Consider the following 12,897-nt stretch of genomic DNA (forward strand, 5'->3'; position numbering starts at 1 on the left):
TCTGAGGGACAGTGAACTGGCCCCCTGTATAATTTCAACCGGTATGCTGTGGCACTCTAATGGGCCAAGATCTTAGGTCTGGCATAAAAATTTTTAAAGATTATTAATGAAATTATTTTTAAAGAAGTTCAAAGCACAGTAAGTATATTCTTTTTTTTTTACTCCTTCTTTTGATCAACATAATTTAAGTGTGCCGTGGAAGTTTAACGATAGGTTCAAGTATGCCATGAGATAAAAAAGGTTGAAAAACACTGCCCTAGAAGCATCAGCTGCTGTTTATAAAGGGATAAGAGGGATCTGAGGGATACTGTGAAAGGAGGTGGAAAGTTGAAGTGTCAGCACGGTGCCCAACACAGGGGGACTGGCTTTAAGTTAGCCCAGCAGTCCCCGCTTACCCAGGAGGATGTGTCCCAAGAACCCCCAGTGGATGCCGGAAACCTTGGATAGTACTGGAACTTCTGTACTCTGATACACATCTATGATAAAGTTTAATTTGTAGATTAGGCACAGTGAGAACTAATAATAAAATAGACTAATTATAACAATATATTACAATAAAAGTTGTGTTAATGTGGTCTTTCTCTCTCAAAATATCTTACTGTGCTGTACTCACCACAGGTAACTGACACCATGAAAAATGAAACTGCATGTAAGGTGGTGGTTGGGGGTTACTGTACAGGGAGTGCAGTGAGAAAGAAATACAAAAGGATGAATGAAGTGAGCTTAGGAAGGGGTTCGGTGCCAACTGAATTTTAACCTTGGTGGGGTAAGGGGAGGAGGCAGGATGACATAAGCTAGGCAAAAGCTGGAGTCCTGGTGTACAGAAATGAGGCCTCAATAGGAGTCATTTCAAAGAGAGGCTGAAGAACTCGGGCAGTTAGGAGCAAGAACTGAGAGGGATTCCTAAAGGACTGAGTGATGGAAAGCACTGCTGCATCATTGATCAGCAAGACGGTTGCCGGGAAGCTATCCCAAGGGGGCATATCATGACTTTGGTCTTGAACTTGGCAAGTTTGAGATGATGCTGAAGCAACTCTGTGAGAGACAGAGGGCATGTTGCCTTCCTCCTGTCAATCACATGCTTGGTAAGACTTCTCTTTAACACTGTCTGTGTGGTATTATAATTATTCCTTTATCCATTTGTCACAAACATTAGATTAGGCGCTTTTTGAGGCTAATGTTTGGCACAGTGCCTAGTACATGCCCTGCCCAAGTTACAGAAATTCTTTAACTTATGAAATTGATTAGTTATCCAAAGGAGACAGGTATGAAGTGAAAACTGGAATGATACGAACTTAGTTTGGGAAATATCCACAATTGAAACGGAAGAAGAGGACGAAGAGCAGAAAGCTTTCGGAGAGGAGGAGGAGGACAAGCACAATTTTGTGGTTCAAAGGAAAGGATCTCTGGAAGAAGAGGGTTCTAACAGTGCCAGTGAAAGAGAGATTCAGGAGGATAAAGATGGAGAAAAGGCCCCTCAACTGCGACAAAAGGTTATTGCTGACCCTGCAGAGAACAATTTCCTCAAAGTGTTGGAAACCAAAATCAGGTTACAGATGGGAAGGAGGCAGCTGATGGGGAAGAAATATGGATAATAGAGTAAAAAACTTGAAAAGTGGGGCCATCATAAACAGCTGGGCATGGTAGTGCATGCCTGTAGTCCCAGCTACTCTGAAGGCTGAGGTGGAAAGATCACTTGAACTCTAGAGTTTAAGACTAGCCTGGGCAACATAGTGGGGCCGTGTCTCTAAAAAAAAAAAAAAAGAAGGGGAGGAAGGAAAGAAGGAAGAGAAGGGAGAGGAGAGGAGGGAGGCCATCACAGAATAAAAGAACATTGGGGTTTAACTAGAATCTACAGAGAACGCAAATTAGTCAACAAAAAAAGAACCAACAATCCCATCTGTCACTGGGCAAGAGACATGACCAGAACCTTCTCTGAGGAAGACAGACAAATGGCTAATATATGAAAAAATTCTCATCAACCTTGATCATCAGAGAAATGCAAATGAAAACCACCCTGAGATATTACCTAACCCCAGTGAGAATGGCCCACATCACAAAGTCTCAAAGTTTCAGATTCTGGCGCTGATGAGGACAGAGGGGAACACTGTTACACTGTTGGTGGGAGTGCTAACTAATAATTAAAGAAGTATGGAGAATCTGCAAAGAACTCAAATTAGACCTCCCATTTGATCCCACAATCCCATTGCTAGGTATTTACCCAGGAGAAAAAAAATTTTTATCACAAGGACATTTACACTAGATTATTTATCACAACTCAATTTACAATTGCCAAGATGTGGAAACAATCTTAAGTTCCCACCAACCCAGGAATGGATCAAGAAGTTGTGGTTGGGATACATATCCCCTGGAATACTATGCAGCCATAAAAAGATGGTGGCTTCACATCTTTTGTATTTACCTGGGTGGAGTTGAAGCACATTTTTCATAGTAAAGTATCACAAAAATACAAAAGCAAATATCCAATGTACTCAATACTAACATGAAGCCAGTAGATAATCTAATACATGCCCACATAAGAGAAAACTTAATTCAGTTCCACTTGGAGGGGGAGGGCGAAGGGGAGGGGCTTGGTGTGCTCCCACTTAAAGGATACAATGTGAGGGAATTGGCACGCCTTTGGGGTATGAGACATAACTACAAGAGGGACTCTACCTAACATATGCAAATATTATAACTTAGTTGTTTGTACCCTCACATTCACGTGAAATAAAATAAATAAAATTAAAAGTCCAATGACAGGAAAAAAAAAAAAAAAGAACGTCAGGGTTGAAGGGGTCAGGGAAGTGTCTCAGCCATCCTACCATACAACATGTGAACAGCAAAGAGATGAGTTTCCAGAGGGGCAGCAGGAGGAAGACAGTGAGAGGGACTCAGCAAAGGGGAGACCAGCAGTGGTGAGCAACCCCTGGGAATTTGGTAAAAGAACACTGATAGAGGTGTTATCTTGAGAAAATAAGAAGGGATACCACTTCTGACACATGCAGGGGCAGACTGGGTAAAAGTCAGTTGTTTTTCTCTAGGGACAGAGTAGAAGGAAATGTAGTTGAGGGAACGTGAGAAGTTTTAGTGGGAATACCCCAACTGTTTTTGATGAAAGGCAACTTGATCTTTATGTAATTGGTTAATGTTGCCTGTAATATTGATTACCATAGTGTAAATAACATTTTACCAAACATTTCAGAGATCATTTAAAAATATGGGTGGGGGTGGTGGTGCCTGTGGTTCAAGGAGCAGGTCACCGGCCCCACATGCCACAGGTGGCAGGTTCAAACCCAGCCCCAGCCAAAAACTGAAAAAAAAAAAAAAAAAGGAAAGGAAAGGAAAGGTAAAAAGAAATATGCGGGGGGTGGGGGGTGGAATTGTTGCCCTTATGAAACTCACAGTCTAAAATGAGAAAAAAATATTAGATGCATTTACAATACAGAGAGATATGTAACTATGTTATAATACAGGGGACATAATGACTTCATGAGAAATACTGGTTTTCTGTAATCTAGATTTGAAATGTTTCATGGAAGGAGGGAATCTTGACTTCATTCTGAATGAAGGAGAGAAGTGCACACTTTGTTGGAGGGGATTTGGAATGATGCTGTTGGCTCAAGGGATGCATGTGTGAGTGATTAGCCGTTGAAAGAAAATCAAAATTTAAATGAATGACTTATGGGTCCTCCCTCTTTCCTGGGCTTGCACCAAAGAGGGGTGGTCTGTGAGGATTTAACAGTTTGCATTCCGTTCTTCAAGTTTGAGTAGTTACCCCACTGGCCAGATAAGGAAATTCCTATATGATCATGAAAAATCCTGGCTGTGGCTCTTGAACTTGATCTTGGATTCCTACTACCCAAGATAAGAACTTATTCACAAGTGAAACTGTCCAAAATGACAGAGGGAGGAAAAATGTGCTGTGAATTTCCTGAGTGGAAATAAACTGGCTCCTTTAAGAAGAGCCGTGGATAACGTCAGGATGCTCTTTTGCTTGACTAGGGAAACATGAATAAGGTGCATTAGCAGATTCCAGCTTCCTTAGATCATCAAAGTCTTGAAATAACATGGTTGTTTTCCTGGAACCTCTGTTCAGACCAGGAAACATGAACTTTTTAAAACGTGCATTTTTAGGACTTTTGAAGGGATTTTAAAGGACTGAAAATAGGTAAGAGAGAAAAGTGAAAAAGTAAAAACTTTCTTAAACTCTTTGGAGAAAACACTACCCCATTTGTTTATATTGGCCATGATAACTTTTGCCTTTGATGTTGAATCGGTAGTCTATAACCCTACAGCAAGAGCGCATGCCAACACGCAGTTTTTCAGTCATGTGACTTGTTGCAACCATTGTTAAGATTTTCACCTGAGATGATCTGGGGCTTATGTGAAGTATAACGTACATACTGGATTAAAACTCCCAAAGATCTTTTCTTCCCATCAGTATCAGAAAAAGACTGAATTGTGAAGGTTTTATAAAAGGGTGCTTCCTTGGAATGTGAAAAAAAAAATGTAAAACCTGAATGTAAGCCATAAAAAAATGATCCAATTATCCAGTTGTGTGGTGAGTCCATCTGTGGCCTCAGTGGTAACTGTGGCTCTGGTTTTCTTCAAATCTGTAGCAGGAACCTCTTTTCCATTACTGTTGAATCACTAATAAAACTTTTTTTTATGGTTTGTCATTCATCGTGTGTAGGTCTGAATGCAGAAATCACTTTAAAAGAAATCTTGAGTGGCATTTCAGTTGAAGAAGACTTGTTACTTTTGTTAGTAGATTTAGCCTATTTAAAAATAATAATAAAACAGGAACTAAAGTGGCCTCTGTAAGTAGCCAGTGAGACCACCCAGTAAAAATGTCACTGCCATTGTGTCATCTTTGGTAGCCCCAGGTTTATATCCTCTGATGTGGATCACAGGGCTTGGCCTTCTTGCTTTATCCTAGTTGGTTAAGATGTAATTTTTTTTACAAAGTCTATAAAGCTGACATGAAAATATAGTGATATTTTATTGCTTTATTTGCATTTGCCTTAGCCTTCAGTTAGTGTAGTAGAAGGGAAACCGTTTACCCCTTCTGTGTCAATTTACATGTCAGAAAATACCTACTCACCAGAAATATTCTCGGTGTCATTTATAGGTCACATAGGAGTAATGCTGCTTATCCAGTGTGAGCATTATTAAAAAGAGAAAGTACAGGCAAGAGTCGCCCTTATTTCCCCTTTAGAACTAGTGTCTCTTCACAGTAGTCACAGATCAGATGTCCTTTCTGTTTGATGGATCAAGCAACCAGTAGAAGAGAGGCTTATATCAAGGTTTTATAACCTGAACAGGTATTTTATGACAAATATTAAAATCATCTTACCTGTTTTAAATGGAAAGCAGACCGTTACCATGAAAAAATAAACCTTGAATTTTACTGTATGTAAATTATAACTCAGTAAAAATGTAAATAAGCCTTCCCTTTCCAGGGAGATTTCCCTTCTCCTTCAGTCAAAATATGTACAGCCCACACTCCGCTTTCTTCCTTTTATGTCGAGAGCCTTCGTGGGGAAACCCTCCTACATCCCTCCTACCCTCTGAATGATGGATCATCTGTTTTCTCTAAAGTAAGATAGTAAATTCAAACCCCATGAAAGGAGGGATTGGTGACTTCATTTTTTTAAGTGGGAAAAGCTTTTTAAATTTTACCTTTTTACTTTTTATTATGGAAAACTTTCGAGCATCCACAAAAGGAGGGAGAAGAAGACACAGAACCACCATCCACCTATCATCCCACTTCAACAGTTTTCAAGGATTTACTGGAGTGATTTCTTTTTGGCAGTATCTTTAGTATAAATGCTCTGCTTTTTTGTTCTTGCTAACCCCCTCAGCTATGCAGAGCTTGCAGCTGACAAGGCCCCTCTGTACATTACCCAGTAGAGGCTCATCTGCTTCCTTGTTTCAGAGCCACAGACTTTACCCTAAGTCCTCGAGATCTGTGACTTAGCCAACCTCAGTTTTATTATTTATATAGGCCAAAAATTTAATCCACATTCTTTTTGCTTATATGTGGATTAACCCAGTTCCTTTAAATAACAGAACACTGTAGCAGTCAAGGTTCCCACTTCCCAAAGGAAGTGTCAGAAAATGTCACTGCCATTGTGACATGTGGGAGACTCTGTGGGATACTTCCCCTGCCCTTCAGCGTAGGGCAGGCCCAGAGGAGTCTGCCCACAGGCCTTGTGACAGGTTGTGAAAGGCTCGGCACAAGAGATTTTTCAGAACTGGCAGCACAGAATGAGGCAGAATAGAAGTGTCAAACACACAGCGAGTGTTCCACTCATTGAGGACCAGTTTGGAAACTTCTCCAAGGTCAGGAGGAGCACCGTTGTGCAAGGTGTGTGACAGAGAACGTGTAAGAGGATGTGCCTCTGGAAGTTCCCTCTGCTACGACGTTGCTCCCAGAACAACTGATTCGGGAGAAGGCTGACTTTATACTGTTAATGCTTCTGTACTGTTTTGCAAGTGGATTTTTTTCAAATTTCTCAGAACTGGGGTTTGATTAGGATGAGGAAGTAGAATTTGAAATTGTATTCTTGGGTAAGAACATGGAGTACAGATATTCTGGGTCTGAGCAAGAGATAAATTTGTGATAAAGGTGATAATGTCACAGCTCTCACATGCCAAAATGGAGCTAGCTGAGAGGTGGGGCAAGGGGCAGGTTCAGAAATCTCTAGAAAGACTTCCGGTCTTGCTACGATACTAAGTCTGAAAGCCTCTCCCTGTCATGTGCCTTGTACACTAGGAATATTTTTATTACACCTTTTTAAAATCATACTAATCCAGTATTTCTCTCTTCCAATAAAGTTTTCCTTTGTTAAATAACTTTTAAGTACTTTATAATTGAAGTGAACCTGTGTTTCATTTATTCATTATTAAACAGCCTCTATCTGCTATCACTTCACTCTTGTTTAATTTGACCCAGGACCACGAGAGAAACCTTTGATCTTTAATAAGACTGCACATGACTCCTTAGTTCATGGTTTCACAAGTTAGGGAGTGGCTAGTTATGAATTCTGTTTACAAATTTTGTAAAAATAGCATTGACTATTATAATTTTTTTGAAAGCCAGCGGAAAAGCCCGAGTACTGTCACAGGTGCCATTCAGTGGACACGTTAGTAGCGAGTCCTTTTGCTCAGCCCGAAGAGCCCACTAGCATGTAAAATCTTTCACACTTTAATTTATTTTAATGTTTTAAACAAACAAATAAAATTATCCTATAACCCTCTTCCTTTTAAAGAGCGTAGTATACGCTCATTGTTCTCGTAAAGCTTGTTATGTCATTTACATTTTTCTTCTGGAAAGTGTCATTCTTTGTTCCCAAGCAGCACAGAGCTCTCTGAAAGTCGGGAGCGGTGCAGTTTCCTACAGCAAGCTGACTCACAGGCCAGTTAAAGGCAGATTTAATTGGGAGAAAAGAACTGTCTTTTCAGTAATGATGCAAGTTAACACAGCAGAACTGAGAGATGAGGAATAATTTTGCAGAATAAACAGTTTAACTGTTCAAGTTGGGTTTTTTAAAATATTTTTGATCCAATGTTGGACATCCCATTCTTTAATTATCTTAGGCTTTTCTCAGGAGTAAACTAAAAGTTGTAATTTTTTTGCGTGTGTGTCATATGTCAAATTTGAAGGTTTTTGAATAGAAAAGCCACAACTTAAAAGAAAGTTCCCAGTTGTCCTTATTGAGTAATTGTGGTGATTTTCACATAGTTCTTCTGTCAGGTTCTGAGGTTGGAACTCTAATAAACTAATAATTATTTTAGAATATAAAGCCAAGACCAGCTGCCAATATAAACTGTCAGTTTCCTTTCATGTAGTACATTTTGACTTTTTTGAACATGGAATATTATTTGGTTACTTTTCAATCTTTTACGTTGATTTTAATAGACAATAGAAGTAATTTCCAAACATAAATATTTTCTCTGATTAACCTTAGAAAGATTACGTTTTACATCTTTAAACTATGAACAAATTTTTAAAGTTCTATATTTTTGAGAAGCAAATACAATCTGAATTCTATTTTGATAATATTAATAAAATATGGCAAACTTAGGCTCCGCACCCTTAGCCCAGTGGTTACAGCGCCAGCCACATACACCAAGGCTGGTGGGTTCGAACCCAACCCAGGCCAGATAAACAACAATGACAACTGCAACAAAAAAATAGCTGGCATTGTGGTGGGCACCTGTAGTCCCAGCTACTTGGGAGGCTGAGTGAAGAGAATTGCTGAAGCCCAAGAGTTTGAGGTTGCTGTGAGCTGTGACTCCAGGACTCTACCAAGGGTGACACAATGAGACTCAGTCTCAAAAGAAAAAAAAAATATGGCAGACTTAATAGTCTCCTCACTATTTGAAATATGGGGAAAGGATTAGAGCTAATTATGTTACCTTGACCTCTTTGAAACTTCCCTCAGCTAGATTTCCATAATGCATAGTCACCTCCCTCCCCTCCAAAATCTGGATTTTCATCAGCTAACTTGGCCCTTACCTTCTCCTCTGACTGATCTGAAGTGTGAACATCACCCAAAGGACAGATTTTATAACCTCTTTTCATTTTTTTTCTGCACCTCTGTCTGAAGGCATTCTTCACTGTTCAGACCCACCTTTGCGACACAATCTGCTAGATAGGCGTCTTAATGGGGTGGCAGTTCTGAGATCCAGCCATGGGCAGATTCAGTGTCTGGTGAGGGCAACCAGCTTCCTGATTCATAAACAGCTGTCTTGCTGTCTCCTCATATGGCAGAGAGGCCTGGGACCTCTCTCGGGGATCTTATAAGGGCACAAATCCCATTTAAAAACACTTTGCTTTCCAAAGGTCTGACCTCCTGACAATGTGAGAATCAGGATTTCAACAAATGAATTTTGGAAAGACAAATATTCAGACTATTGCAGTTAGTCCTCCTCAAAGGCCCACCAGCGTCTTGAACCCACCACTGGGGTGAGAATCGCCACTGCCCCCACTGCCTCTGACTGGCTGTATTCTCACTGTTTTCTGGTCACTTGGCATCAAGGCCTTGTACTATCTTTGGGTTCCCGTTTCCCTGATCTCCCCTTAATGGTTCTACCACATCTGTCCTCACGTCCCCCCTTTTCCCTGATCCCCCATTGGTGGTCCTACCACATCTGTCAAGGCTTCATTTTATTTTTGGCCTTCACTTTTGCAGAAGCCCCATTTTTAACCCTTTGACGTCAATGGACAGAAGAATTATTTCCTCAACATTCAAGGGAAAAACACAACTGGGCATGAGCAGGGCCGACTGCCTCTGTGGAATGAGGAAGAACATTAGCCTCTGGCCTTAGCATTTGGCAGGTAACAGCGACTATGGAGTCAGTGATGACAAGGTGCTGAGAGGAGGGGGGATGTGGGACACTGAGTGAGGTGTCCTCAGAGGCCCGCTGTGAAGGGAGAAGGGGGATAGCCGGCAAGCAGAGGGTCATTTGTTATTTAAGACAGGGCAGATGTGTGTCTTCTTTTTTGCTGTGAAATAAAACTAATAACAAAAGAAATCAAAGGATTATTGTTTTTCTTTATGACAGCAGAAGCCAGACAATATATTATTATCAGCAATACTATGCAATTATTAATATTATGTTGTTTATATATTCAGAGATACAGATATTTGGGAGATATATTTTTATGCTCTGTGTTTAAAGACTCATAATAACCTTTGGTTAAATGTGCCACTTTAAGGACAGTAGTGAGCCCTGATGATTATTAAAGAGATTGTCCTCAGGGAGTAGAGTTGAAATGTTTATGAGTTCCTTCCACAAACGCAAATTCAGGGTCGCCTATGTGTGGGGCATGGAGCTGGCTTGGCACTGGGCTTGCAGAGATGGGCCGCATTTCTCAATCTCGTGCACACATGTAAATTAATTCTCTTAAACACTAGATGGATAAAAGCCCCAAGAAGTCCATACTTGACTCTTGGCGTAAGTCAGGGAGAGAGAGAACACCCTTGAGCAGGGTAGGTAGGACAGGATGTTCAAGGCAAAGAAAAGATAAACTGGACAGTCCAGAGTGACAAAGAGGCAGCGTGGAGTAGCAGGATATACTGAATTTCAAATAAGAGCAGTGTGTTAAATTCCAGTCCAGCACCTTCCTCCTGGCCACCTGGACTTGAGCAAGCCACCTACCCACACTGAGCCCCACTCATGTCCTCTCTAATGTGAGTGAAATAATCCTGCACGAGGTTGTTGTAAGGGTTAAAAATATAACCCACTCAGTTGGTGAGGCTCCTGTTGTTAGGCTGCTAACAGTGACATCAGCATGACATGCCAAAGCTTGCTGCAGCTCAGCAGGGCTGGAGCACTAGCCAGCTGGCGAAGGTCCCCATGCACCGAGCTCAGGGGTTTGAGCTGCATCTCAGGGACACTGGAGTGTGTTTGAAGCGTTTAAGGAGGGGGGAAGAACATAATCAGATTTCGGTATAAGAAGATCATTCTGACAGCAGTGTGGGGATGAGTTAGAGAGCACGAGTGGGTGGGGCAGAGAAGCATGGGTGACTGTTCTTCCCTGTAGGGCATTCCCTACTGTCCCTGATTACGCCACCGGAGAAGCTAATGAGGTCCTATTTACCACCAGCTATCAAAAGGAAAAAATGCCACTCGGTCAAACAGCATAAGAACAATGGCATTCATCTTTTGGGAAATGATGTTACTGTATACCACAGTAACAGAATTATGGACAAGGAACAGAATTGAGAGATTTCCAAGCTCACCCTCAGACCTGGTTGAAAGAGACACTAGAGCAGTGGTTCTCCACCTTCCTAAAGCCGCGACTCTTTAATACAGTTCCTCATGTTGGGGTGACCCCCAACCACAAAATTATTTTTTCATCGAAAATAATTTTGTGGTTGGGGGTCACCACACATGAGGAAGTGTATGAAAGGGTCGCATCATAAGGAAAATTGAGAACCACTGTGCTAGGAGCATTTAAACTCATTTTCAAGCCTTTTCACTTTTTAAACTCATCCTTAGCTGGGAGTTCACCCACAGATATATGCATCAGGCAGTCTATGAACTCCCTAAAATCAGAGGCACAATCATAAGCATATGTTGGCCCAGTGCCTGTAGCTCAGCAGCTAGGGCACCAGCCACATATACCAGAGCTGGCAGGTTCAAATCCAGCCCAGGCCTGCAGAACAACAATGACAATTATAACCAAAAAGTAGCCAGACATTGTGCTGGGCATCTGTATTCCCAGCTATGTGGAAGGCTGAGGCAGGAAAATCACTTAAGCCCAGGAGATGGAAGTTGCTGTCAGCTGTGACACCACGTGGCACTCTACTGAGGGCGACATAGTGAGACTCTGTCTCAAAAAAAAAAAAAAAGTCTTTTTCCATCTATGGAGTGACTTACGTAGCTGTCATCAGATGCTCAAAGGGGTGTGGAGCCCCTCAAAAGTTTGAGAACCACGGTCCTTATCTATACATGAAGACCAGCACATTGAAAGAATTTGTAGTAGACACTAGCTTAGACATTTGCTCTAAAGCACCAGCATCTCCACTGGATGTATAGTGGGCATTTTGAACTTGACCCGTCCCAGGCTGACCCCCAGCTCTTCTCCACAATGTCTGCCCCTCCTTCACCCTTCCCCATCCCTGTCAATGCCACTGAAGTCTTCTGGCTGCCCCAGGCCAAAATCCGTGGGGTCCTCTTTTGCCTGTTCTTTACTCCCACTCCCTCAGGGCTTCAGCTCTGTCTCAGAATATGTCTGGAACCTGGCCCCACCCTCATCAGCTGCTGCCACCCCACCCAGTTCTCCACCATCCCATTCCCACCATGTTGCAAAGGCCTCTGGCTGGCTCACCACCCTCCAGCAGCTTCCCACCTCCCCCAGGTAATATTCAAAGTCTTTGCCAGACAAGACTCCATGGGACCTGATGTGACTTGACCCTGTTACATCCCCAACTTCACTGCTCCCCTTTTGCTACCTCTCCACACTGACCTTAGTGGCTTCTGCTGACCTGCCATCTCAGGGTCTTCCATGCACAGTGTGCCCTGCTTGGCTCTTCCTGCAGATATCTGTGTCACTTACTCTTCTACAAGAAAAAAAGACAAGCTTCTTGTCTTCTCCTTCAGGATTTTGTCCAGTTAAGCCTTCTTGGACCTTCTGTTTAAAATGGCACCCCCTCCACTCCAAAAGGTCCTGCCTCCCTGTTAGGTTTCTCTTCCACCTGCAGCACTGATGAATGTTAGACTTACTGTTTGCTTATTGTTCATATCACATTATAATGTACTCATCACAAATGCAGCAATTCTTTTTTTGGTGTGTTTTCTTTAATTTTTTAAAATTTTTATTTTAGTAGAGATGGGGTATTGCTGAGGTATGTTGCTCAGGCTGGTTTCAAATTCCCGGCCTCAAATGATCCTCCCACCTTAGCCTCCCAAAGTGCTAGAACTAGCGGCATAAGCCACACACCTGGCCTGTATTTCTTTACTAACAGCAAGAACTACAGGCCAGATGTGGATGGATTATATTTTGAGAATCTGTTTGACACCTTTGCTCTTACCACCCTGTGAATTCTGCTCACTGTAACTTCTCATGTAGTCTAATTATACTGGATTGTTTGAATAGTCCTGTTCGTCTCCAGTTCACCTCTTTACTTAAATAGTAATTGATACAATGATAATTATTGATCTTTATGGTTTCTAAGTTTCCCACAGGAACCTGAATATTTTCAAAAACTTCTTAGCAACTGAAAGAGTTCATTTCTGTCTACTTCTTGAAAGTTGGTCAAATTCCATATTATTCTCACTGACTTAATAAAGAGAGTCATTTAACATTACTGTAACTTACTCAGAATATCATAGTACTATGTATAATTTTGAAGGATGTCATGTTGGGTCAGATAATAC

General features: G+C 41.6%; 1 protein-coding gene across 4 annotated transcripts in view; it reads left to right on the forward strand.

Annotated features, from left to right (window-relative positions):
- The window catches only part of CEP112 (centrosomal protein 112), a 519,949-nt gene that overhangs the window by 458,641 nt on the left and 48,411 nt on the right, over positions 1-12,897 (forward strand). The window lies entirely within an intron of this gene.

This window comes from Nycticebus coucang, chromosome 18 (assembly GCF_027406575.1).
Source record: "Nycticebus coucang isolate mNycCou1 chromosome 18, mNycCou1.pri, whole genome shotgun sequence".
NCBI classification, from domain to species: domain Eukaryota; kingdom Metazoa; phylum Chordata; class Mammalia; order Primates; family Lorisidae; genus Nycticebus; species Nycticebus coucang.